The sequence below is a fragment of the Zootoca vivipara genome, chromosome 1, assembly GCF_965207765.1.
Source record: "Zootoca vivipara chromosome 1, rZooViv2.hap1.1, whole genome shotgun sequence".
NCBI classification, from domain to species: Eukaryota; Metazoa; Chordata; class Lepidosauria; order Squamata; family Lacertidae; genus Zootoca; species Zootoca vivipara.
Genome location: NC_142582.1, coordinates 19,991,234 through 20,019,214, shown reverse-complemented (window position 1 = coordinate 20,019,214; position 27,981 = coordinate 19,991,234).

Here is a 27,981-nt window from a genome sequence, read left to right as displayed (position 1 = left end):
ATTTCATTCTGTTTAACCAAATATGGCAATATCGACATAATTTGTAGATTCCTGTGCTATTCAAGGAGTTCTTTTATAGAAAAAGAAAATGGCTAAATCTCTCTCTCTCTCTCTCTCTCTCTCTCTCTCTCTCTCTCTCTCTCTCTCTCCCTCTCCCTCTCCCTCTCCCTCTCCCTCTCCCTCTCCCTCTCTCTCACACACACACATTTAAAATTTCACAAATTCTGCCAGTGTTAGGCCCAGTGATTTAAATGAGCCAGTTCTGAGAATGATTAATGTCAGGTCTCACCCTATAGCTCTAGAATATGAGACTTCCTCCAAGTACTGAACATTAGGTGAATAATGTTAACATGAACTAATTGTGAGTAAATGTACAGAATATTGACTGCCTGTGGCCTTGATGCAATTTTAATCACTATGAAAATTCCCACTTACTTCAATACTGCAGTATTTGAAAGCTTATGGGGAAGCCAGGATTTAAAATTCCATTGCTTGCTTACCAGCTAGCTTTTTTCTTCTTTAAAACACACGCGCGCACACACACACACACTAAAGATATGAAGCAGATAAAGCAACATTTTACTGAAAGTTCATTCATCAAAATGCTGCATATTTTGAAAAGGGTAAAAGTACTACTAAACCCATCAGGGATAAGTAAAGGCTATATACTATAGATTATTTTAATCCCCTTGCTAGATATAAAAGGGATAATTACATATTTGTGGTTGAAGCCATGTGGTGGAAAAATCAATACAACTTTTTTGTATGACACTTCATTAGTGTGAAAAATTTTAAAAGCTGAGAAGAACTGCCTGGCAATTAAATGCTTCTGCTACTTCAGATTCAGTAATGGGTTTGTATTATTATCTAGTTTATTTGAAATAGTGGTTGCACTATAGCCGTAATTGGAAAACATTGATTATGCACTTGTATATAGAAAACCTGGCAAATCATTACAGGGCACAGCAACAGTTAGTTAGCCTTACTAATGAAGCACTAATTGCTGTAAGTAGGTTAACATGTTAGTGAAACTACAGGGAGATAAGAGTTTTGAGAAATTTTATCTGCTTAGTGATATGTACAGTTTATTTTTAAAAGCTGAGCTGGGCGAGGGGGATGTGTTCTACAAACAGTAACCACAAGACATTCTAGAAGTGGCTTTTGAAATATTTTCCAGACAATTATTTTGTCTTTCCGGTATTAACTCTTCGTACATTTAAATAAGCATTCATAGGCTCTCCAGCCACGGATGCTTTCAGAAAGGGGCTAATGAACATCAGAAGTTGTTTTATAGCAAGTCAGACCATTGATCTATAATACTGTATTGCCTACACTAGAGGTTTTCAACCTTTTGGAGTCCGCAGTTCCCTTGACCAACTACATTCTTTCTGCAGCACCCCTGTGGGGCTCAGCAGCCACTGCCCCTGGTCTCTGAGCTGTCCCCCCTGCCGCAAAGAGAGGTGCCTCCTCACACTGCCCCACAGGGGCCTGGGACTTATCTGTCCATTCTCAACATCAAGGGCTGGTGGACTGGCTGGCTGGCCTCCCTCACTTATTTGCTTGCTTACTCTTGAGGCTGCATCAGCTCCTGGCAACCAGCGCCCCCTGGCCAGCCCTAGAGGCAGCATTTGCCTGTGGAGCTTGTAGCCATGGCTGCTGCATCAAACAGCCGTGCAAGCCTTTGGGAGGCAGAGATGTGAAAAGGCATCAGAGGAGGGAGGGAAGGAGAGGGGCAGAGGCCAGTGTTGCCCGTGTCAACCCTGACCATCATTCAAGGTACCACGGCACACTGGTTGAAAACTACTGGCCTACACCACAGAATCATAGAGTTGGAAGAGACCGCAAGGGCCATCCAGTCCAACCCCCTGCCAAGCAGGAAACACCATCAAAGCATTCTTGACATATGGCTGTCAAGCCTCTGCTTAAAGACCTCCAAAGAAGGAGACTCCACCACACTCCTTGGCAGCAAATTCCACTGCCAAACAGCTCTTACTGTCAGGAAGTTCTTCCTAATGTTTAGGCGGAATCTTCTGGAAGGCACCAGTACTGGCCGCTGTGGTGCCTTCTATATCTTCAACAACTGTATCTCCCATCCACCCCAACCAGCATGACTAATGGTCAGGAATCATGGGAGTTGGAGTCCATCAACATCTCAAGGACAGTAAATTAGCTATTCCTGGTCTACACCATTTGGTCTTCTACGGATGGGCCAAGATCAGTTGCAAGAGCAACTCTACCATCCAAACGTAGAGAAAGCACAATATTAAGAAGTGGGTCTCCAAATGTATATTTGGGCTACCTGACCTGAAAAGGCTGAAGTCTACAGGGCAGGAGTCCCAGCTTCTCAAGACGATCGAGGGGGCCCGATGCAATGTCCTGACATCATGTGTGTGATGGCGTGCAACATCCTGACATCACACGCACAGCATCACGAAGAGCCAGGGTTGGAGCTGAATGTCCTCTGAACATCGAGGAGGAACACTGAGGCATTTTCGCCCCCTTAAAAATACATTGGGGGGGTGCCACAGCTCCTAGGAGCTGCCACCTATGTTACAAGGTCTGAACTGGATCATAGCAGTCCTGCCTAGAAAGGCCAAGAATTGACTCTCTAGGACTTCCTGCGTGCAAAACACATGCTCTGTTATTCACTCCATTGCTAGATCATCATGATATGGAAAATGTGATTTGCTACATGATTCCCTCATCCATGGTGCCCTACGATAATTTGACAAGAATGTATAATTCTTCTGGAACTGGACAGGTCTTCTGATAAAAGGGAACACAAGCCGGTTCATTCCCCTCTGCCACAAAGTTACAGCCGTCTCTCCTTTTATCTCTCTGAAATTTCCTTACAGTGCATTGGAGAGAAGTCGGAAATATCAGCACATTTGGAAACTTACAATGTGCATCATTTTTATATACCGTGTGAAACCTGATGGCCTGTTTTATATGAAAGAGAGCCTAAGAATATCATTTGAACATGAAACAGGGCGGATCTGGCTGGGTGGAGGAAGATCAAGGAGTATCTGTATAAACAATGCAATACCGTACAAAGATTTCTGGTTATGCCGTTTCTAGATTGAAACAAGAATTTCAGAATATGAAAGGTTACACCATCAGTACTGGATATGATCTTGAGATCTTAGAGATATTCCCAACCATCATTCTAATATTAGATTAGCATATAGATATCTTTCTTGGCACCCTAATTTTAAGCATATACATCAGGCTGTCTACCCAGGGTGATTTTTGCAATATCACAGGAAAGCCAAAAGAACACAACATTTTATGTCAGGCTGCTCACCTATTAAAGAACATTTTAGTTTGTTCATTTAAAACATATAGATCCCATCTTTTAGGCTTTTTTTTGGAAAAAAAAACACCACAAAGCTGGCTTTCAAGGAAAGATATAATAAAACATCATCAAACGCGACAATAATACAAATTACAAATTCAATAACATCATTAAATGCAGAACATGGCATGAACACGATAAAATAAAATAAAATGGGATTTGCTGTGAAATCCCAACAGCAGCACCAGTATCATCAACCTGCCTCGTTGTCAAAAGGCAAACAAAATTGTTTGCAGCTGCAGTACCATATGCACTTACTTGCGAGTAAGTCTCATTGGGTTGCTGTAAATAAGTTTTGCTCAGAGTAGACATCAGTTGGCCATGTCCCTCCGTTTCAGTGGGTCTGCTCAGAGCTGGACTAGCATTGAATACAACCCATTGAATTAAGTAGGGCTTACTTCTAAGTAGACGTGCACAGGGTTGTATTGTTAATCTGGTGCCTGAAACTATACAAAGTAGGCACCAAAAAGTCCATACCTGCTTAGCTTTGGCAAAATAGGCCTCCAGCTTTCCCCTGCCTCATTAAGGTAAAGGTAAAGGGACCCCTGACCATTAGGTCCAGTCGTGACCGACTCTGGGGTTGCGCGCTCATCTCGCATTATTGGCCGAGGGAGCCGGCGTATAGCTTCCAGGTCATGTGGCCAGCATGACAAAGCCGCTTCTGGCAAACCAGAGCAGCACATGGAAATGCTGTTTACCTTCCCGCTGTAGCAGTTCCTATTTATCTACTTGCATTTTGACGTGCTTTCGAACTGCTAGGTTGGCAGGAGCTGGAACCAAGCAACGGGAGCTCACCCCGTCACAGGGATTCGAACCGCCAACCTTCTGATCAGCAAGCCCTAGGCTCAGTGGTTTAACCCACAGCGCCACCTGGGTGCCTCATTAGAGCAACACAATAGAAATAGCCTCAAAACTTAGACCTTTAACTGTCGTGGAATCATAGAATTGTAGAGCTGGAAGGGACCCCAAGGGTCATCAAGGCCGATCCCCTGCAATGCAGGAATCTCATCTAAAGCATTCATGACAGATGATTATCCAACCTCTGCTTAAAAACCTCCAATGAAGGAGAGTCCACGATCTTCTGGGGGCAGCTCTTACTGTCTGAAAGTTCTTCCTGATATTTAGTCAGAATCTCCTCTCTTGTAGTTTGCATCCATTTGTTTGAGTCCTACTCTCCATCTTCCATGTGACAGCCCTTTAGATGTTTGAAGATGAAGATCAGTCTCCTCCTCAGACCCATCGATTAACATTTGCTCCCCCTAATTAAAATGAGTGCCTACTGATATATATCAATTAAATCTGATGCTTGTTGATCTATGTACCTACTATACTGCTTTACGTTTTCAGCCCTAGTGTGATCACATGGTTTTGCTGATCGCAGAAAGCCTTAGGCTCAGGGTGTGAGATTTTGCATGGCTACTGAGAAGTATGTATGCCCCGAAGTCCCCAAATGAATAGTCAACCTTTAGGGGCTCCTGCAAATCCTGTTCATATAAAAACAGGTCTTTTGCCTAAGCATCTGAGCTGCAGTTAGGAAGCCACACGTGACTTCCCATTAGTATCTATGGGGCTTATGAGCTCAAATGTGGCTTCAGTAGTGCAGGCTGCATTTGCAAGTAAAATTGCTGGTTGATATGCATAATGTAAACAGCAAAAGAGGATGATGCACAATTGCAGCACTGGGTCATTAAAAGTCCACTGCTAAAAATCTCATTTGGGAATAATGCTACAATTGTATGATATATACTGTATATATAAACTGTTTGCAAAAAGAACCAAAGAACCAAAGGCCTGGTTTTTTTGGGGGGGGGGGGCGAGAGAGAGAAGGGAGGCTAAAGGTACAGGAATGAAGAGGTGTACCCAGATGATTGTATATTCAGTATTGATTATGATATAATTTGTTTAATTGTTCATTGAACATTTGCGGTTGCACTCATTGCACTAATCGGCCCCAACCCTGACCACCAGATGTTTGGTTTGGTTTGGTTAATTTATATACTGCTTCATATTTCAACAGGAATTTACAAACCATAACACAAAAGTACAATACAAATTCCGGATTCAAAACTACAGTATACTATGAACAATAATAACCCTAATAATTCCAATAATTTGTTCAATGAATATATCTAAACAGTGTACCTTAAGTAAAAACAACAACAACTCAGAATCACAAAGAAAATCAAAACACAATATAATGACAAGGTACCATTCACAATTCATAAATATTGCAACCAGCAAAAATCTTTTACCTTCATGTGCACATTGCAAAAGCTAAACGCTAAATGCACAAGCCCCACATAATTTGATTCTCAGCAATGTTCAAACATCCCCTTTAGCAGAAACAAAGTTTTTTTTGTAGGTTGCGTTATCCATATACTCCATTTCTCCCCAGGAGAGATTCTGCAAGCAGGAGTCTGCACACACATCTGCCTGTACACACAGGCAAATAGATTGTGAATGTAACACAGTCAAAGCTGGAATGAACAGGAGTGACCAACTGATCTGCTTCTGTGCGCTCATTTCTGTTAAAAGGATCTGAGAAATGCAAAGGCCACCTTACTGTATTTACAAGACAGCCTATCCCACAGGAAAGCCATTGTAGAATTAACTCCATCATGTGCATTTTGATGAATAGTAGCTCTGGGGACTGGGAAGAGGTAACAAGCACCACAGCTTCTTCCAGTCCAGATCTGGGTGGGGCAAGGCAGGACCCTGGACAGCTCCAAAGGGGAAGATGTTGCTTCAGCAAAGATAAAAAACATTTGAAGCCTGGAAGAGGCTGGCAGGGCATGACTGTTCAGCCTCAACTCCCAGGGAGAGCTCTTTGCAACATCCAGATGACCTGTTTATTGAGCATTCATCCTGATCTGTTTGCACAAAGTTTTTGGGGAGTTTACACATCATCAGTTCATGAGTATTTGTTCCGATTAGTTTGTGGGGAGATGACATTTCATCAAGCAACTGTTCTCCCACACTTTCCATTCCATGTCCCCATCACTTTTCTTATTGGAAAACACCCCAGTTTTTAGGGGAATTGGGCTTGTTTTACAAGATTACCAAGTCAGCTGTTAACTAAACGGTTGGCACAGTGGTGACTGTGGTGTCTTTAGGAAATGTTTGCATAACTTGAGTCTATGATGGAGGGGTTCACAGCATTAACATCCCCAAAGGGTCTTGTTTGTCCCATAGCTCATGATTTTTGGATTCAAACAGAAATCAAACATTGTGCTCCAACCCTCTCTCCAGCTTGCTGCCTTTACCAGCCTGAAACTGTTTTTTTTCCTCCAGGTCACATTACAGCCAGTCCTAAAGACTAATTCAAACTCTGGCTTTGTCTACTAACTGACTCTGAGTTGAGGGAGGGCCTCACCCACTCACCATCTGGCACAGAGCTTCCCCCTTCCTTGGCTTTCTTAATGGCCCATTACCTTTCCTTGGTTTTCTTAATGGCTCATCTCCCAGGCGATTATCTCATCAGGAAACTGGACTGGCTTTTATTTTAACCCTTGTTGAACCTAGGTGTTCAGGAGGCTTGATTAAATTCTAACACTTACTAGATCCAGGAATTTAAGGGTATCTAACCCCCCACCCCAAACTCAAAACAATAGCAACAGTCTGGATACTTCCTGTGTCTCTATTTGAAAGCTTGTCCTAACATGCCATCGCTAAGAAACAGAGGTCATGAGGGGGCAACACAGGTGGGAGGAGTTGGGTTGGATTCTCAATGGTTGGAATCTCCAGTCAACAGGTCTCCAAGTTAAGTGTCTCCATATTAAGTGTGAAAGGCAAACATTAATTCCTCTGGGAGACACTGTTAAAACTGCAGGTGGAATCTGGTCTCTGTCCTGACACTGGATGGCTGAATCATTGGGAACAGAGTTCAACGTCTGTCTGTCTGTCTGTCTGTCTGTCTGTCTGTCTCTCTCTCTCTCTCTCTCTCTCTCTCTCACACACACACACACACACACAGACAGACAGACAGACAGACAGACACACTGTCATATGGTGGGCCTCTCGCTAGTATTAATCATAAACCCCAAACACAATTTTTTCTCACGCTATATCACTAACAGCCAAAAATAAATTCATCCCCCTTTCCCCAGAAATTAATTGACCAACGCAAGCTTGTAAACGTTAAACCTTTTCAACACAATTGTTAAAAGCTGACCAACTCATTGTTTGGAAATAAGACTTTTTATCCTTGCCGCATTCCACATTCTCGAAGAGACAGAGAGAAATTGTGTCTATCGGGGCTGGTCCAATACATTTTGGTACCTGAGGAGGAACTCAAAATGGCGCCCCCTTCCACACCAGGGAAGAAGGGGTCAGGGAAGATCTACATTGGAAATGGGGGGGGGAGAAAGATCAACATGGTCCGTTGCCCCGCTGGGCCCTGCTGCCTGAGGCAGTCGCCTCACCTTGCTCCATGGGTGAGCTGGCCCAGGTGTCTATACTGGATAAAAAGGCTTTTTTTAATGTGAGAAGAGGGTTGCTTTAAACAAAAACCACTGTTCTGTATTCTGTTTATAGCCAACACAGTGAAGTTCTGCCTCGGCTTAGCTTTCCAAACTTTACAGTAATTCACCCTCCTTTCATAATAATGAACTGTTTTGTGCAAAGCATCTCATTATTATGAATGTTGGGGAATATTTTGACTAGTAAAGCAAATCGTTAAAAAAAATTGCTGCTCAAGTCACATTTTCCCCTTTTGTCAGGGAAAGATTTTCCAAGCGGTCAGAAGCAATTATTGACCAAAAGCAAATCTCCAGCCCGATTTGCAAATCTCACCCGATGATTCTAAAAGTACGGGAGTGAAGTTCAGAAACCGAAAGTAAGCGCAGCCAACATTATCTGTAAGGTCTTTTATGTTAAGGAAATCATGGCATCTGCCAATCTTTCAAATTCCAAAGGGTAAAAGAATGAGGTCTGTTAGGTTGTCATTGAACATGACAGGCTTAATGTCAAGTTTATAACAGAAAAAGGGCAATCTTATTGTAGGTTTATTCAGTTTTATGTTGCTTGTTCGGAAGGAAGGCTCTTTTTTTCATATATCTAATTTATCGTATTTGAAATACCAAACAGATTCTTTACATATCTCCTGAGCTCTCGGCTTCTCTTGACTACCCCTTAGCCGTTTCTTCGGGGAACATCCCCAAATCCTACCAATTTAGCATCTCTGTAAGAAACCAGGCAATTGTTTCTCCTTAAGCATTTCTTTCAGTTGTTATAGAGCTGTTTCTAACTCCAAACATTTTAGTTTAATTACTGCTTAGAACGAAACACACACACACACACACACACACACACACACGTCTAAGTTGCCTCTCTTGCTTGAGCCGGTGGAGCTAAAGAATTACTCCCCACCCTGTTCCTTAGGCTCCCTTCTCAGGCTACGTAATTGGCCCTGTGTTTCTGACTTTTTGCTAATAAGCAGCTTACTTTCTCTCCCACTAGACTCAGCCGACCACTTTTGTTTCATGAATTTTACAAAGGATTTTAATAGATGCTTTAGGCTATGCAAAATGTTATATGAAGAAAGGCATTAATGCTCCAATCTTGACACAGAGGACATGTGAATGGCTGCTTATCATTACCGTCAGGTCTCAAAAATTTTCATTAGGAGTTCTGGAGGACAAAAGAAGGGGAGGGGGAGGCGGGGAAGGAATGTGTAGCTATATGAAAGAACATTAACCTATACTGTGTAACCAACTATAATTGCTTAGCATTTTACATTAACTCTGTTCAGACATGGGCTCTCATTATTTTTACACATACATAATAACTGCTTATTATACAGTTCACACCAATATATTGCAGATAAGGTTGTGTCAGCACTTCTGTTATAAAACTCCATTTTCGGGGCTCTAAAACGCAGCCTGTAAAAAAATTCACTTCAGACCGAAGATTGCTTTTCCCAGTATGTGCCTAGAGTGAAAATAATAATAATAGCAACAATAATAAAGCAATTAGTTATAATTGATTTGTCTTCTTTTTAAAACAGTAGGAGTAAACAAAAATCTTCTGTTTTCACGTCTCCAGTTTGTGGGTCTTTGATTATTTTTTTAAAATGGTAATTCTGTATTTGAATGTTTTTAGAACAGTCGGCAAGCAATTGTGGCATGTTTTTTAAATAATAATAATAATAATAATAATAATAATAATAATAATAATAATAATAGTAGTAGCAGAAAGGGGGGAAATCATAGACAATCTATGGAGCTGAAACCAGTAATATGTTGTATGGAATGCCCAGAAAAGCCATTCATCGCTTCATGCATTATATTCCTTTCTATGCTTCTTTGTTTATTGCAGGCATCTCACTCTTCCTTTTGAAAGCACAGAGCCACTGCCCATCTAGACACTAATCAGGTGGTCCACAGCTGTTTAGCTTCATCACGTGCTGCTCCCAGACCAATCACTGGGCACTGTCTGGCATCTATCTCTGCAGAGGTGGTTTCTCCAAGTGTTTCATGCAAGTTGATGGGTGGGCGTATGTAAGGAATCAAAGAGTGCATCCATTAAGGATGCCTGGAAAATCCATTCTTTGCAAATTCCGGTATAAACTGACTTGATCCGAGCCTCCTGGACTAATGCGTGAGTTGAAATGCAGTTATCCTTTGCAGTGCCAGATTTACGTATAAGCTAAACAAGCTATAGCTTAGGGCCCCACTCTCTTGGCCATAGCTGCCAAGTTATCCCTTTTTTACAGGGATTTTCCCTTATGCTGAATAGGCTTCCTCGCGAGAAAAGTGAAAACTTGGCAGCTATGCTCTTGCCCCCCCCCCAATACCGGTACTTCTTCTTAATTGTATTTCACTATTAATATACTTCTTCTTAATTGTATTTCAATTCAACAATTACTATGATAAAATATCTATCTTGTTATGTGCAAATGGCTTTAGATACCTATTAGGTCCACAAATTACCATACAGCATATATTCAACACAAAAAAACAGTGGTAATTTGTTGTTGACAAAGGACAGCTGGACATATAAAGGGACCCATTACCTTCAGTAGTTTAGGGCCTCATCAAACCTAAAACCGGCCCTGATCCTTTGGCTTTAGCACTTTCCTGAATTTTGCAATGCAGTTCCTGGCTCCAAAATATATACCAAAAATGCATTAAAAAATTTCATATTGTAGGATAAAGTATGTTGAGAAGTGCCTGTTTGAAAGAAAATGTGTTTAGACGTGTGGTTGGGGTAAATTGTGTTGTTGTTGTTTTTTTGTGAAAATGTTTATTCAAATACTGTATTTTGCCCCTCCTCTTATTGCGTTTGTTTTGTTTGAGTGCCTCCCCTGTGTGTTTCACTCCTGTTGCAGACCACCCAAGTGTCCCTATTTTCCAGAGACAGTCCTGGATTCACAGAAGCCATCCATGCAGGGGCGGAGGAAGGGGGATGCAGTGGGGGCAGACTGCCCCGGGTGTCTTCGCTGAGGGGGGTGACATTTCGTGCGCCGCCCGCCCACAATTCCCAAGCCTACCCTGAGCCGTCAGGGGAAGTCGTGGGCGGGCAGCGCGCTGAATGTCTGCCATCGCGGCTCGCTCCGCCCCCGGCTGCAGGGCACGCAGGCCATTCCATGCACCCAAGCGACTATCCCATGCCTGGGAGGGCACCCTCCACACACCCCACCCCTTGGGAGCACACCCAACTTGGGCAGTGCGGGCATATGCTCTGCTGCTGCGTCCATGTTTCTAATTTGATCCAGGAATGCCCCGCTTTTCCTTAGGATGTTCCTAAGAAAACATCCTTAGGGTATGGTAATCAGGGAGGGTATGGCAGGACACCCCTGTTTTCACAAGAGAAATGTTGGAGGGTATGAAGTTATGCGGCGGCGACGCCCAAGTCAAGGAGATAAGTAAGCATACAACATTTAGAAGACATCTGAAGGCAGCCCGCTATAGGGAAGGGTTTATATATACAGAGAGAGGGGGGGAGGGAGGGAGGGAGGGAGGGAGGGAGGGAGGGAGAGAGAGAGAGAGAGAGAGAGAGTTGTGGCTGGGGCAATACAGTCAGATGGGTGGAGTATAAATAACAAAATTACATTTATGGAATAGGATGTCCCTATTTTCATCAGAGAAGTGTTAGTAGGGTATGCTGTTGGCATTTAACAACCTTGCTGTGCTGAAGGCACCAACTTGCTTTTAACTCATAAAACCGGGTAGCTTGGTTCCTGGTGGCAGGAATCACTTGGTGTAGATAGAGAAATAAGTTGTGTTTGTTTGTTTGTTTGTGTACACACAGAGATGCACCGCAATGGCACATGGGTGTCCCTGCAACATAACAAGTCACCTGTATCTGCAACCCACTGCAATATTTTATAATGGTGCTCATCTCTTTGCTTCTTATAAGGATACCTATGGTAAGTTAACTTATCGTCCTTCAGTAAAGGGTTAATTGAATAGGACATAATCTCAGATTACTTAATTGAGCACTCCTTAATACTTTTGCAGCTGATGACAGGCTATACTTGACTGCTTGCTAATCCTCAGAGGTTGAAATTCCCACAATGGGAGCTAATGGTTTGCAGATATTCCTGAATGGACCATTTGCCTGCAGGGATGGGGTCTGGGAGCTGTGCTGTGCAGAAGGAAAGAGGAGAGAGAGACAGCTGGTAGCAAAAAGTTAGCGGAAAATGAGGGTGCCTCAGCCCTGAATAAATGGGAATTTCTCTCCAGGAGATGTGCTGCATGTGTTTGCGTCCAACAGGATATGCTTGTATATTTGTAAATAAAAGAAATATCCCAAAGAGCCTTCAGATGACTTGTTTATAGAGCATCCATCCTGATTTGCTTCCATTGAATGTAGACTATTTCCTCTCTCTATTGAGCAGTTGTCCTGATTTGCTTACAGGGAGGCTATATGACAATAAGCATTCATCCTGCATGCAATGAGCATTTGTTTGCAAGGTGTTCCTGCATCTTCCCATTAGTCACTCATTCATCCCACACTTTCCCCGTCACTTTCCTAACAGCAGAAAGTCTGAATCAAGTGGGTTTGTTGCATGAGGGCAGCAGAGCGCTTTGATCCACCTACATTTTCGTGGAGGGTGATCCATTAGGGCTACTGAGGCACTGCCCCATCCACTGCAATCTGATCTGATCTCAGTCAGCCCTCACTTGCCTATCTCTTAATTAAAACCAATCTAGAGTGTGGCACTGTCAATCTCTTTCCTCCTCCTTAGTGCCAGTGTTGTCTTTGTAGAACTCAGCAGGGATGAGGATTTCATTTCATTCCCCCCCCCCATTTTACTTTAAATTTGTATACTACCTTTCTATATTACTATACACAAGGCAATTACAGCAACAAAATATACCACGAAGAACACACACCTTATAATAAACTTTTAAATGGAAAGACTTATATATCAAATAAAGTAGCATTCAATAATCTATTGGAATATAACAGCACACAATAAGATTAGCTCTCAAAAGACCAGCAGATAATAAACAGAAATTCACTCTTAACAATTACAAGAAATAATTACTAAACGATTATAGTATACCTGAAGGAGCGTCTCCACCCCCATCATTCAGCCCAGACACTGAGGTCCAACCCTGAGGGCCTTCTGGCAGTTCCCTCACTACGAGAAATGTTTAGGGAAGTTTTTAATGTTTTATTGTGTTTTTAATATTCTGTTGGGAACCGCCCAGAGTGGCTGGGGAAACCCAGACAGATGGGTGGGCCACAAAAATAAATAAATAATTTTGGGCAGGAGCTAGATAACAACATAATAAATGTAGGCAGGTGGGTGTCACAAATCAGAAAAGCTGATCTGAAAAGGTATCCGTGTCCATTAGTGGTCCAGTCATTCCCTCCTCCCTTAGTGTTTCTTTTCTGGTTTATTATATAACCAGGCCTGTCTTTCTTGGAACGCAACAGTTGGAGAACCATGAAATGTTCACCATACAGTTCTCACAAACTTCACAGAAGAGCAGGCCAATGACCTCTTCTAAGCCCAATTCACATAGTTGCCAGTGAACAGTATGTGAATGTGAAGTTGCTGATTGGGGGGTGGGGGGTGGGTAGCAACGGACTCTACACTTGACCTATATGTTTTAAGCTGGTCTTCTGAGCAAACGTCTAAACTGTGTGCTCCTGGGCTCTGTATGGGCAGTTGAGGGCTCTGCAAAGTTCAGATCCCTGTTTGCACAGCAAGACCTTGCACACATTCATGCCATCAGCTTGGGTTGGGAAAGACTTGCCCTTGTGCTCTTGCTCCCCACCCTCATGGGCAGGGAAGTGGTTGTGTGAACAGGGCTTTAAGGTTCCTCATGCAGGAGTTAAGTGCTTTTATTCAGTATTGAAGACTGGAGAGGCAATTGTGCCAAGGGTCAAGCAGATCTCACTTGACCTTTCCGATTAAACTCCTATTCACTCCTAATGTCTGGTTCCAAGGGCTTAATTCAACGCACAGCTGTGATTTCAAATCTAAAGGCATGATCAAGGCAAAGTTAAGTCCCTTTCGTTTCAATGAAAGAGTTAAGCCCTTTTGAAATCAGTGGGATTTCGGAGGGCTTAGCTATTTTTGCAGTTTAAGACTGCATTCCTATTCACACTTACCTGGGAGCAAGTCCCATTGAATTCCATAGGATCATTCTGTGCCTAGGACTGCCCTATTAGACCCCTAAAAGGGAGTCTATAAAACTCGGGAGAGGGTTCACACTTATTTCCTTTTTAGGGAGGCTTTTAATGTTTAATCGATTGTTTTATTTTTCTGTTGGAAGCCACCCAGACCAGAGTGGCTGGGGAAACCCAGCCAGTTGGGTGGGGCATAAATAATAAATTATTATTATTATTATTATTATTATTATTATTATTATTATTACCCTGACCTTCCCCCACTGTCAGAATTTAGATTACAAGCTCCTTCTGCTAGGGTCCTACATATTATTTTTATTTTGCTTAAATTACTCTACTAAATTGCTTCTATGCTTATATTACAAGGTGAATTACATCAAGAATGCTCTATAAGTATAATCATTGTGAAACTGCAGCAACGAACATGCCTATGCACCAGATGGCTTCGCCATGAAAAATGTTATCCAACTGGGGCCGGATCCAATTCTACTCACAGAAAAACTTTTGACCCTAATGAAAGGGGAGTAGAGGTGAGCGTTTCATTTTTCATTTCATTTCACTTTTAATTGGTATAAAAAGGTAAAGGGACCCCTGACCATTAGGTCCGGTCGTAACCAACTCTGGGGTTGCGGTTCTCATCTCGCGTTATTGGCCGAGGGAGCCAGTGTACAGCTTCCAGGTCATGTGGCCAGCATGACAAAGCCGCTTCTAGCGAACCAGAGCAGCACACAGAAACACCGTTTACCTTCCCGCTGTAGCGGTACCTATTTATCTACTTGCACTTTGACGTGCTTTCGAACTGCTAGGTTGGCAGGAGCTGGGACCAAGCAACGGGAGCTCACCCCATTGCGGGGATTTGAACTGGCATTTCCTGCGTCTCAGATGGAAGTGAGCATTTAATGTGTGAAGTAGGAGTTGGAATCTAGCACAGTGATTGGTCAGTTTCGTTGTTACCACCTTCATTTCCTTTCCCAGTGATTTTCTTGAGTCAAAATGAGATTTCCCCTAAATATATATTTTTTAGGAAAAGAGCACTGCTTGTGAGCATTCCTGGATAGGCGCTGAGAGACTGGAAATGTTGGTGTGCATGCCTTGAGTTCTTCTCAGAAAGTAAGGTACAACTCAATGACATTAAGAGCACAGCCAAGGAATACATTCCTTTACATACATTCCTCTCAGTACAAGTGTGTTGATATAATCCACCACGTTGCAGTAAAACAGTGGTATGCAGGTTTAGCAAGAACTGTCCAGTCTCTCAGCGCCTATCCAGGAATGCTCACAAGCAGTGCTCTTTTCCTAAAAAATATATATCATGATGTCTGAGCACAGGTTGATTCCAACTCCTACTTTACACATTAAACGCTCGCTTCCATCTGAGACGCAGGAAACACCATGACAGGAAATGAGGCTGCCATCAGGAGTAGCAATGGAACTGACGATTCACAGTGTTAGAGAAGAAACTAAAAATTTAGTTTCTTCTCTTGTTAGATTCACAAAATGTTTAGGGGTATGTGTACCCCCGCCCCCGCCCCCAAAAAAGCACTGTTCACAAGGCACCTAAAGCACCAGGGGGGTTAGTAGCTTCCTGTCTGCTCAATGGTTTGCAAGTATGCTCATTTAATTGGGCCACATCATTCCACCCTGGTCCTAGCTGATGGGGAAGAGAAAGGTTGAAAAATGCTACAGGGCAAAAAGAAGGGAGGTAAAGCGGCATTGTAATTCGCCATGCCATCTGTTTGATTTCAGTAAGTGTCAATAGCACAAATTGTCAGTGAGTGTCAGCAAGCCCCTGCTTGAGACAGGGAGAGATTTTACATAAAATACATGTTAGAGCCAATGTGTGGAGCAGAGTCATGGGAAGATGAGACGGGTTTAGTATCCGGAGCATTCGTTCCCATTATATATCCCCACTTTCTATTAGGGTAAAGAAAACCGTGCTAAATGCACAGGCGTGTGGTGCTTTATGGCTGCTGTTTTCTTCTAAAATGTTCTGTTAAATGTCATTTTGGGGGGGGAAGCAATTTGAATGCGAGTGCTATTCTAAAAATGGAAAGGCATATGCAGAGAGCGTAACCAAAAAAATAAATAAATAAAAATTCCCCCCAATTGCCTATGAAATCTATCATTTAGTTCCAACAGATGGATCCACCTTAAGAAAGGTCCAAGGAGCTCGATGGAAACCAAATACAGTAAAAGGAAGTTGGGAATGTGGGTGTCAGGTTGTCAGTAATCTGACAGCTATGGTAACTACCCTCTAATCCAGCCGGCTCCAGCCACGCTCTCAGCTGACACCGCAAGGACTGACTGACAGCTGAAGAGCGGGCACTTTTTACAGGCAAAAGTGACATTCAGTCTATTAAGGCTGACAAGCACAAAGCAGAGATTTGCCCTGAATGGTTTGGTACTGAAGCCTAGTAAAGGGGTTATTTGAAAGGTCTTAGAGAAAGTGTCAGACTCGAGCTCAGATGATAACAATATTGTAATGATAGCACTGGACAATGAAATGCTATGATTGCCTATACAGGCTGCGAAGATTGCATGCGGATATTGAACATACAGACAAAAAAAAACCTGCTGGTTTATTGCAGCAAGCTCTTGAGAGGCAAACATGCAACAGCCTTTTCGGTCGTCTTATTAAAGGTAAACCTTGCAATCCAGATCTAGTACTCAGCTGCACCTAATTATACCCGCGCACACAAATATACACATACCTACAGAGCATGCAAAACTAATATTTTTCCAGCGGGGTCTGTAAGGCTTACTCTGAGATTTTAAAACCAATCTTTACAGCTCAAAGATAAAAACTGGCAGAATTACCAGACTTTAAAACGAGCTGTTTAAGAAGAGGCAAAATGCTAGCTGAGGGGAGACTTTGCTACAGGCACTTGTGTGAGTTAGGATCCATTCCTGTGCATGATGTGATTTTAACCCTCTTGAAGCATAGAATAATAGAATCTTAGAGTTGGAAGGGGCGCCAGGGTCATCTAGTCCAACCCCCTGCAATGCAGGAATCTCAGCTAAAGCATCCATGACAGGCGGCCATCCATGACAGACCTCCAGTGAAGGAGAGTCCACCACCTCTCGCGGGAGCCCGCTCCACTGTTGAACAGCTCTTACTGTCAGAAAGTTTTCCCGAATGTTTAGTTGGAATCTCCTTTCTTGTAACTTGGAGCATTGCTCGCATGATGGCAAGCGCAGAACTGTGTGTGTTCGTGAGCATTTAACCCCAAGCCCCAACTGTGATATGGCTCCTCCTGCAATTGGTGCATTGGGCCAGAACCTCTGGAACAGGGAACCTGCTCTGTGTATGGAGGCTCCCCCAGGTGATCTGGAACCCTGAGAAATCAGAATTTCAAGGGTTCTAAATCATGGGAGAACGTCCATGCCTAGAGCATATACCTTGCTCCAGTGTTTGCAGGAGGAGCTCCCTTAGTTTTGGGTGGGATAGGATACATGACCACCTCCCGGCATAGCAGGGAGCTGTTCCAAATGCTTGAATTTTACCTTCTTCTTCTTTTTTGCAATCTTCATAAATGAAGTAAAGCTGCAGTCTTAAACCCACCTACGAGGGACTAAGCCCCAATGAGTAGAGTAGAATTTGCAGAGTAAATATTATTATTATTATTATTATTAATCAATTTATACACCGCCCTATACCCAGAGGTCTCAGGGCAGTTCACAAACAAGACCACAACATATAAAATCAAACCAAAAAACCAATAAAAAACCAAAAAAAGGATCAACATTCTAAAAGGGTGTTGGATGTCAATAAGATCAACCAAAGGCCTGGTTAAAAAGGAGCGTTTTTGCCTGGAGCCTAAAGGTGTATAATGAAGGTGCCAGGCGAACCTCCCTGGGGAGAGCATTCCATAGACAGGGAGCCACTGCAGAGAAGGCCCCGTTCTCGTGATGCCACCCTCCGTTCCTCTTGAGGAGGGGGCACACGAACAAGAGCTCCAGAAGATGATCTCAGGGTCCGGGTAGGTTCATATGGGAAGAGGCGATCCTTGAGGTATTGCAGTCCTGAGCCGTTTAAGGCTTTATAGGTCAAAACATGCATAGGATTGCACAGTACACAAGGCTTTTCACTTGATGGCAGACCCCAAACTGTATGAAGGGTGCAGGAAACAAGAAGAACTTCTGTGCTTTCCCACCATTTCCTCATTACCCATCACCTCCAGCAGCTTCCTGAGCAGGTATGTAACATGAGCTGTGAAAAACGATAAGGCCAGGAATTGTCACAGTATTTTGCCTTCTCACTTAAACTACCCCTACCTGTTGGCCATTTAATGAAATGTAGCATTTCTACAACGTAGGGAATCTTTAGGAAAGCTTCATCAAGGAATCATTGACCCCGTAAAAGTTGGCCCCCATTTACACCACTTGAGTGTCTTAGCCTCGGTCGGATCCAACATTTCTCCAGTGACAATAGGGACATCCTAAGAAAAAGTGGGACATTCCGGGATCAGATCAGAAACCGGGACGGCTTCTTTAAATCAGGGATATCCCTGAAAAATAGGGACACTTGGAGAGTCTGCAGATGTATTGTTTCCGACAAGTAATTAAAGTAATTAAAGGTAATTAAAAATGCAAGTTTTGGTGAGTTGCAGCAGGACGTGTTCTGGCACCCCATTCTGATTACAACGATCTGTGGTGGTGGCGATAGCTGTTGTTTAAATCATAAACACAAGCGGTAATAAATATGGAACATTTATTAGATTCTTTCCCTTCCTCTGTTTTAATATTTTCACTTTAATGGTCAGCGTAAAAGAATCTCATTTACAATTTCCCACACAGTAGTTACAGGAAAGGTTGGAGATAGTGGATGATAAAGAGAGGCTGACCTCTGCGGCCTCCGAAGAAGAAGAATTTGGTCATAAAAATGAACGTAGTCAGAGGTACTTTGTAAGTCAGACCCCCTTTTTATTTGGATATACTATTGTTTAACAACCATTTTAAATTGGGACCAGCATCCTGATTCTGGACAGCGCGGCTTTTATAGAAAGTCTCTGCCACTTTTAAATGTCTTTAATACATTTTAAAAATAGAACCATAAAAAGCAGTAACCAGACTTCAAAGCGAAGACATGTTGTGCCAGAATTACGGATCTGGTGCCGATTTTCACTGGTTGTAAAGATCTGGGAAACTTTTGCAACTGTTAAATCTGTGACATATAACAGAAATACACGTACTCCCCACCGCACCCCCCACCCCAGCTACCTCCCAAACATTCAAATGTGGGTGGCAACATCGCACAAGTACTTCATCAAAGGTCATGGTACAAAGATGACTGGTCCCTCTGTGGCAAAAGACGCCGTCATTTTGCCATGCCAAGGAAATGATAACATTACAAAATATTCAAGCAACAGTAAATATGCACAATGCCCAAAGTAGTTGCGATTTTGAGAGCTTGCAGGGATGCGGGTGGCGCTGTGGTCTAAACCACTGAGCCTTTTCGGCTTGCCGGTCGGAAGGTCGGCGGTTCAAATCCCTGCGACGGGGTGAGCTCCCGTTGCTCTGTCCCAGCTCCTGCCAACCTAGCAGTTCGAAAGCACACCAGTGCAGGTAGATAAATAGGTATTGTGGCGGCGGGAAGGTGAATGGTATTTCCATGCGCTCTGGCTTCCATCACAGTGTTCCGTTGCACCAGAAGCGGTTTAGTCATGCTGAACACATGACCTGGAAAGCTGTCTGTAGACAAACACCGTCTCCCTTGGCCTGAAAGCGAGATGAGTGCCGCAACCCCATAGTTGCCTTTGACTGGACTTAACCATCCAGGGGTCCTTTACCTTTTTTTACCTTTATAGATGAGAGAGAGAGAGAGATTTCCTACTCACTTTTCTGTCCCCAGACAGGAATCTTACTTAGCAAAGAATTTGATCACAAGCGGGCGATGCCCTTGTTGGCTCCTGTTCAGTTACACACACACCCTTTTTTTAATTCAGGATCAATTATGGGGATGGGGAAAAACATTCGTTTTAGTTCCTCTTTAAAGGCGAACCTACCTAATTCGCACTCTATGAAACACAACATGAACCAAAACACAGCCATCTTTCAAAATTCACGCTTCTCCGAATGAAAGTAATGTGCATGAAAGTTCATACGCCAGGGCAAAGTGTGAATAAAAATGCATATATTTGTGAAAGTAGCACAATAAAAATATTACTCCTTTTCCATTTCATAAAATTTACACACTGCTTGAATGGGGGAATAAAAACAAGCCTCAAAGCGGTTTACGAAAGGTAAAACGGTAAAATCAAGAAAACCAACTTGAAAACATACAGAAGTTAAAATACTAAAACAGATTAAAATTACTTCAACTTTCTAAGCTTCATGGTCAGGGGTAAAGGAACCCCTGACCATTAGGGCCAGTCGTGTCCGACTCTGGGGTTGCGGTGCCCATCTCGCGTTATTTGCCAAGGAAGCCGGTGTACAGCTTCTGGGTCATGTGGGCAGCATGACTGAGCCGCTTCTGGCAAACCAGAGCAGCACACGGAAACGCCGTTTACCTTTATCTACTTGCACTTTGACGTGCTTTCGAACTGCTAGGTTGGCAGGAGCTGGGACCGAGCAACGGGAGCTCACCCCGTCGCAGGGATTCGAACCGCTGACCTTCTGATCAGCAAGCCCTAGGCTCTGTGGTTTAATCCACAGCGCCACCTGTGCCCCAAGCTTCCTGTTAGGCTTGCCTAAACAGGAACATTTTCAGCAAGTGCCGAAAATAGTACAGTGAAGATGCCTGCCTCTTCTCAGTAGATAGGGACTTCCAAAGTGTAGATGCTGCCACACTAAACAACCGAGTTCTACTGTTGTAATGCAGCTCCTGCCAACCTAGCAGTTCAAAAGCATGCCAGTGCGAGTAGATAAATAGCTATGGCTACGGCAGGAAGGCAAACAGCATTTCTGTGCGCTCTGGATTCCATTATGGTGTTCCATTGGGCCAGAAGCGGTTTGGTCCTGCTGGTCACATGACCCGGAAATCTGTCTGTGGACAAACGTCGGCTCCCTTGGCCGGAAAGTGAGATGAGCGCCACACCCAATAGTCACCTTTGACTGGACTTAACCGCCCAGGAGTCCTTTACCTTTTTTTACCTTTACCTTTTTCTGCTGATGGAAGCAGTTGAGTGGGCACATTTGAGGCAAGGCAATCTCACTGGTAAACTGGTCCAAAGTTGTTTTAGGGGAAATGGCTTTGCAAAAAATGTGTCAGACAAAATTGCAAACAAAGGGGGTGCATATTTGGAGAAATTTGCACCAAAATGGTGATAGTTTTCCTGTGAACTTTTTAATAAAATAAAATCAAAAACTGACATGGAAGTACAAAAACTGAACTTAAGAGCGGGAGAGTGAGAAATTGAGAGAAACCAAAATAGACAGATTCTCTAATCCCTTTGACCCATGGCTTGAGTCCCCTTCCCACATTTCATAACATTATTAATGGGGCTAAGACCCATTTATCAAAACATTAAGCTTCTCAACAGTCCCCCCTTTAACTGGTAGAGGGATTAAGAAAGGCAGGTTAAGGAAAAAATCATCCCTGTTCAGTTCTTTTGCCTTTTTGTAACTGAAGTAATGTTGATCAGCCCTAGTTCATATTTTTGGAGTTCTTCATCTCTGCCTCATATTGGTACCGGCTATTATTTATCTCAGTTAATAAGAACATTGTTAGGATTTATTGTTTTTGAGCCCTAACCACGGCTCCCAAAGGGGTTTACAATACACACAAAAAAACAACTTATTAAACTAATTATAAACATTGTGAATGGCAATTAAGAGAATTAAGGGCGAATATTAAAAGCAAAGAGAGTGTGGCATTCCAAGTGCAAAATCTTAATTAAACTAAAAATGCATTTTTGTTCCCACCAGATCTTCAGGGATAGGGCCAGTCCAATTTCCTTAATTAATTCTTCATCCAGGGTGCTGCCACAGAGAAGGCCCTGTCTCGAGTTTCCACCAATGGAACCTTTTTAGTTAGAGGGACAAAAATCAGGAGCTGCCAAAGATGTTCATAACCTATGGGCAGGTCCATATGGGAGGAGGCAGTCTTTCAGATATCCGGCTCCGAAATCATTCAAAGCTTTATAGGTACAGTAATTGCTAGCTGAAAAGCTGCCACCATGTGTGCTATGTGCTAAGGATGCTACCTGCATCCTCACTCACCAACCAGTGATGGTCACCAGTAGGTTTGCGGGCCTGCTCTCTCTTTGTCCTGGCCTCATTGGCGACAATGTTCTCTTGTGCCAATACTAAATGGAAGCTTTGCAGCATGTATCGAGGGATGGGGGAGAAATCTGATTCAGTTCACATTCAAAGGCGAACTTGTCTCATTCACACTTCCAGGAAAAATACATGAACTGCAACATAATCAATCTTTGAAATTCACACTTCTCTGAATTTTGCAGCACAGTTCTCCAAACAAGTAATGTGTGAAAACATGCATGTACTGGAATAAAGTAGGTACGTATTAGAATGCATCTATTGTTGAAAATAATGTTGTTGTTGTTGTTGTTGTTGTTTCGATTTGTAAACCCCCCCAATGTCCATAGATCTCAGGGCGGTTCTCGGCTTAAAATTACAATATAAAAGGCATAAAATGCAACATACATAATAAAAATAAGAATAAAAACAAACCAATAATCTCCATACAACATACAAAAATTAGGGGAAACTGCTTTGCAAAAACAAACATATTATGAGAAATTCACACAGGCTGGTGAATTTTCGCAATTACATATTTTTCTGGCGGGGGGGGGAGAATTCACAAACTGATGTGGAAATATGGGGAGCTGAATTAAATATTGGAAAAGCAAGAAGCTGAGAGAAACCAAAACAGACAGAGTTGACCATCCCTGTGTATATCTGGGGCATTTTATTATAGAGTCATCACCCCATAGAAGCCCTCATATGGACAGGGTTATGGCATTGTTGTCCTATATTTAGTCCTCTGGCTATCAGCCAGAAATGCCCTGCAGCCCTGATTCAAGGAGATGCTTGTGTCCTTGTGCATCCATCCCCTTTCTGCGTGAAAGGGGGGGGGAATGATTTCTTTTCCGTGGGGTTATCTTTCCACACATTGTCTGTTCTCCCAGTTTAGCGCTACAATGCTAAATCAATAGTGCAGGAAGCCGCCATTTGGCCAAGCCCTGAGGCAGATACTTCATTAGTGGAGATCTTGCAGGATGGTGGGCTACTTCTGGCCGGCCTTCCAGGTTTTTCTGCAACTGGACAAGCTTTTTAACAAGCTGGCTTGCTCAGAACACACACACACACACACACACACACACACACACACAAACTATTCAGATTTGGAAAGCCTCCCCTCAGGGCCTACTAGGGTGGCAACTTGTAATAAGCAGGTTTGGAGTTCTGGATAGGCGAGAGCCAGTGTGAAGCAGCAAATTAAGACGTTTTAAAGTTTTCCAATTGGTTTCCTTCTAAGGTACTGGAGTTCAAACTGGTCGGCAGCCACGACTTTGCTTAAGGAGCCCCCCACTGGTTTACTTAATTCCACCAGGCTTCTGGCGCTAGATCTTGTATGAGCAAATTCGATATAACAGCTAAGTGTGTCTGTTGCAACAGATGAGACCCCCTTCGTGCAGAGCGAGCAGATTCTATAAGCAGCTACTAAAACAAAAATAGAACCGTAAAAAAATCTTTAGCCTCTTATAAAAGTGCTACGCCCTGAACTGTGAGGAAGAATGGCTTGTTTAAAGGGAGGCATCTGGAATCTGCATAGCAAAGAAAGCTAGAGATAAGATCCTCTTTTCTTCTCGCCTTTCCATTTTCTTTTCTTCCCCGGCTCTCTTTTCTTTTTCTTTTTGCAAGTCGCGTCCAGGAGTGGAACCTCTGCTGGCGAGGTTCCCCTTGCCAAAGTGTCAAAATTCATCTGGAGGTACAAATATGCAACCATGCTAAAATTGCATACGTGAATAATCCAAACTAACCTGCAAAGACTGTAAACACACACCTATTTCGCAGAGGACGGTCCTGTGTTTGATGGGCTGATAGGAGATGGCCTGTGTTTCAAGGCACCCTCTACTAGAAGGCTTTCTAGTTCAAGCCTGGCTTAAATTAGATTACTACAATGGGTGGCAGAGAGCAGTTCATACTCTGAGGCTGAAGGGGATGGTGGACAAGAGGCAGAGATGAGGCAAGCTGCTGAAGAAGCCAGGGAGTCTCTCCCTCCTGCTGCGACGAGCTCCCCACCCTTCTGGTCTCCGAAAATTACCGAGAAATGAGCAGAGGGTGCTTGTGCACAGACACAACCTGAGACTGCATGGGAAAGATCCTGGGAGGAGGAGTCCTAGTAAACACTGCGAAGGCAGAGACCATCAGTCCTCGCAACTGTTTCATCGGGGCAAGACCCCCTAGAAAGTGTTGCTGAGACCACTAGGCATCAGCTGTGGTGGATAAATATTTAACTCCACAGGCATCGAGTGATTTATTTTTAATGATTTGTTTTTGCCGCTGAGCTACACTTGACTCCAGCCCTAACACTAGCACACACAGGGCTAGCTAATGTGGTGGCCTCCAAGAGTTGTGGACTACAATTCCCATCAACCTTGGCAGTGCTGGCTGGGGCTGGTGGGAATTGCCGTGCCAAAAACCTGGAGGGCACCAGGTTGACTACCCCAGCACCGAGGACCAGGTTCACAACTGAAGCAGTCGTAGTGGGAGTAAGGGGAGACCCCTTGGCTTCCGAGTGGTAAAATATGGCTTGCCAGAAACATTGTAATTTCCCCACAACAGAAGTACTACCCTGAGGAGCTATGCCCTGGATGCCCTGCAGGAAATGCATGATAGCATATAATTTATTCCATAAAATACATTGTTTAGAAAGTGCATTAAGTTAAAAAAAAATGCATCTGATTATTTCTACTTCAGGCATAGCCTCCCTTGTTACAGTTTTTTAATATTTTTTTTTAAAAAAATAGTGTGATATCATACAAGCTGACAGCACGAGGGCATCAACCAATTGCGATTTGCATTTTGATGCATTTAGTTCATTTTCCAGTTTCTTAGGTCATGGCACTGGGCCATTTGGACCTACTCACTTGGCCGTTTCATTTGGAGAACTCCCAAGAATGCTTTTGTGATGAAGCTTGCAAAAGATCTTTGGATACAGGCCATCTGAAGCAGCTCAATGTGATGAAGATGAGCTGTGCCATTAATATCAAGTAGGCTCTGATAAAAATGGTTTAAATATCCCAGCAGCACTGGGGGACAGCTGTGCTTTACACACACCTTTGTAGGGTTGTTAGGGAAAAGGTTTGCTTTGGCTTGTTCCGTCTGTTTACTTCTTGTGATAAAGGCAGGAGGGGAACTGCATATGTATATGTTCACTATAGGGACGCGGGTGGCACTGTGGTCTAAACCACAGGGTCTAGGGCTTACCGATCAGAAGGTCGGTGGTTCGAATCCCCACGACAGGGTGAGCTCCCGTCGCTCGGTCCCAGCTCCTGCCAACCTAGCAGTTCGAAAGCACATCAAAGTGCAAGTAGATAAATAGGTACCGCTCCAGCGAGAAGGTAAACAGCGTTTTCGTGCGCTGCTCTGGTTTTGCCAGAAGCGGCTTAGTCATGCTGGCCACATGACCCGGAAGCTGTACACCAGCTCCCCCGCCCAATAAAGCGAGATGTGCACCGCAACCCCAAAGTCGTCTGTGACTGGACCTAACGGTCAGGGGTCCCTTTACCTTTATGTTCACTATATAAAGAGACAGATTTTCCATTTTTAATTTCTTTTATACTCTGTATGCACTGAGAGCTAGTACAACAGATGAGGTAGACACAACATATTATTAAGAACCTTCTCAAGCAAGAGGCTGTGTAAAATGCCCAGGCTCTAATGTGAATGAGTTTTCAAGCAAAGTCCATTCCACAGCTTGGATGCAGTCACTGAGAAAATTTTTCTTTTGCATGACTGACATAGCTGTAGCTCAGTGGGGGCCATAGTAAAAGGTCAAAGGTACAATCGCAGGTGGATCTCCAGGTCGGGCTGGGAAATACAAGAGTCTGAAATCCTGGAGAACTGCAGCCAGTCAGTGTTGACAATACTGAACTAGATGAGCCAATGGTCTGCCTTGGTGTAAGATAATTTCTGAGCCAAGATAATGGCTCTTTCAGATGTTTCAGATGCAGTACTTTTGTTCTAGAAATAAACATGGGGAAACTCACCACAAAGTCTGTCTGTTTCTTGCGGGCCCAGGCACAGTGCCATCCACCCACCCACCCACCCGGAGCAGTGGCTAAACGTAATATGTGATTACTCAAGCAAACAAGGATCCAATCTTGAAGCTCATCAGTGCATGTCAAACTTCAGGGAATCTGATCCCTCCCCCGGCGGCAGCCTTTAAGTAGATAAACAAGAGGATTCTTACCAAGCAATTTATTCCATAGTTCATAGAGAGATATGAAGGAATGCAGCCTCCCTAAAATGATGGCGTTGCTCCAAATAAAGTCCAACCCCCTCTGTCTCTCCTATTCTATGTCAGCCGTGCGACAGCTAATCTGAGATTTCTGCCCCCGAGACTTCTGTTCCACTAACATTAATACTCTCCTGGTCCTGGGAGAGGGGGGCTCAGGAATGTTCTCCAAAGAAACTGAGTCTGTTAGCTGTCTCTCCCCTGGTGCTGCTTCTTCTTCCTGCTGTTCCTCTCCCAATATTTCCCAGCTTCTCCCCTCTGCAGCCTCTGAACTATGACCTTCTGCAAACCATGATTCTAAATCTATAGTATCCTCCTGTTCTCGGGAAGGTTCAGAAGAAGGGGGGTGGCCCCCACTATTCCTCCTCATTCCAGTTCCTGACAGTGCATTGGGAACTCTGCTGCGATACATCTGAATGCGTTTGCAGGATTTAAAGCCCTCCAGATCCTCTGAGGAGCCCAATGCAAACTCATCTGAGGAGCTAGGAGCTGATGAAGCCGGGGTGAGCTGGGAGGACCTTGGATGTGTCAGAGGAAGCACCAATCCCCATTTCCTCAGCCCCTCTTAGGACTGCTCTAGAAAAGCAAAATATTATACAATTGACCACTGATTTCAAGACAGAAACATCCCTTATTTTTCAATATAAAACCCAAAGTTATGGATGGAGAGCTAAAGGAGTGGTTGGCAGGGTGGGTGGATTTTGTGCGTGTATTTTAAGGAGCTTTTAATAAGGACGGAGTTGTTTAATAAGGATGGGGCTGTTGGAAGCTTGCAGGAAAACATTCCAAGTGCATTAAGAGTAGCTAAAGCGAAACGCTTCAGAGGAGGAAAAGGGCAAGGAATCCGAGGCCTCACCAGAATAGTAGCGCTGAAAGACCCCAGAGTGCAGCTGAGAACATAGTGAGAGATGACAAGTACGGAGGAGTCGGGCCATTTAAGGTTTTAAAAGTAAGAATCAAAAGTTTAAGCTGGATACGAAAGATAATAGGGAGCCAGTGGGGCGAAGGGGGGAAGAGGCGTAGCATCGCCAAAGTGCTGCGCGTGATGGATAATGTGGGCGGCAGAAATCCAAACACTATATCGGAAGTTTTAGGGTGGCAGGGAGGTAGACCAGGTAATAAAATGGGGGTTCAGGGGGGATACAAAATCCAAACAAGGAACTACGACATCCCGGAACAATCTCCCAGTAGCGGGAACAGAAAAGAAATTAAAAGCAACGTACCAGCCAGATCTAGCAATGAAATCAATAGAATCATAAAAGGGAAAAGATAAAAAGGGGGCGGAATACCACAAAGGCTACGAATCGGATCATTGTAATTGTCAGAATAAAGGGCAAGGCTTTTTTTAAAGGCAAATGTGGCCTGTTGCCGGTAGGGTGGCCATGTGTCCTGTTTTGCAAAGGGCAATCCTCTATGCGTAGGACACTCCTCTGTTTGGAGGTGTCCTCTGGCTGAAAGACTGTCCAGTTCAAGGCAAGTTTAAAGATAAAGAACCATAACAGGCGAGAGCAGTTGGGTTCCTTAAGTTGCCAAAACAGCACGGCTGACACGATTTCTGGCGGCTGATTGCTGGCTATGTCCTGGAATTTCCGGATGTATGACAACCCTACCATAA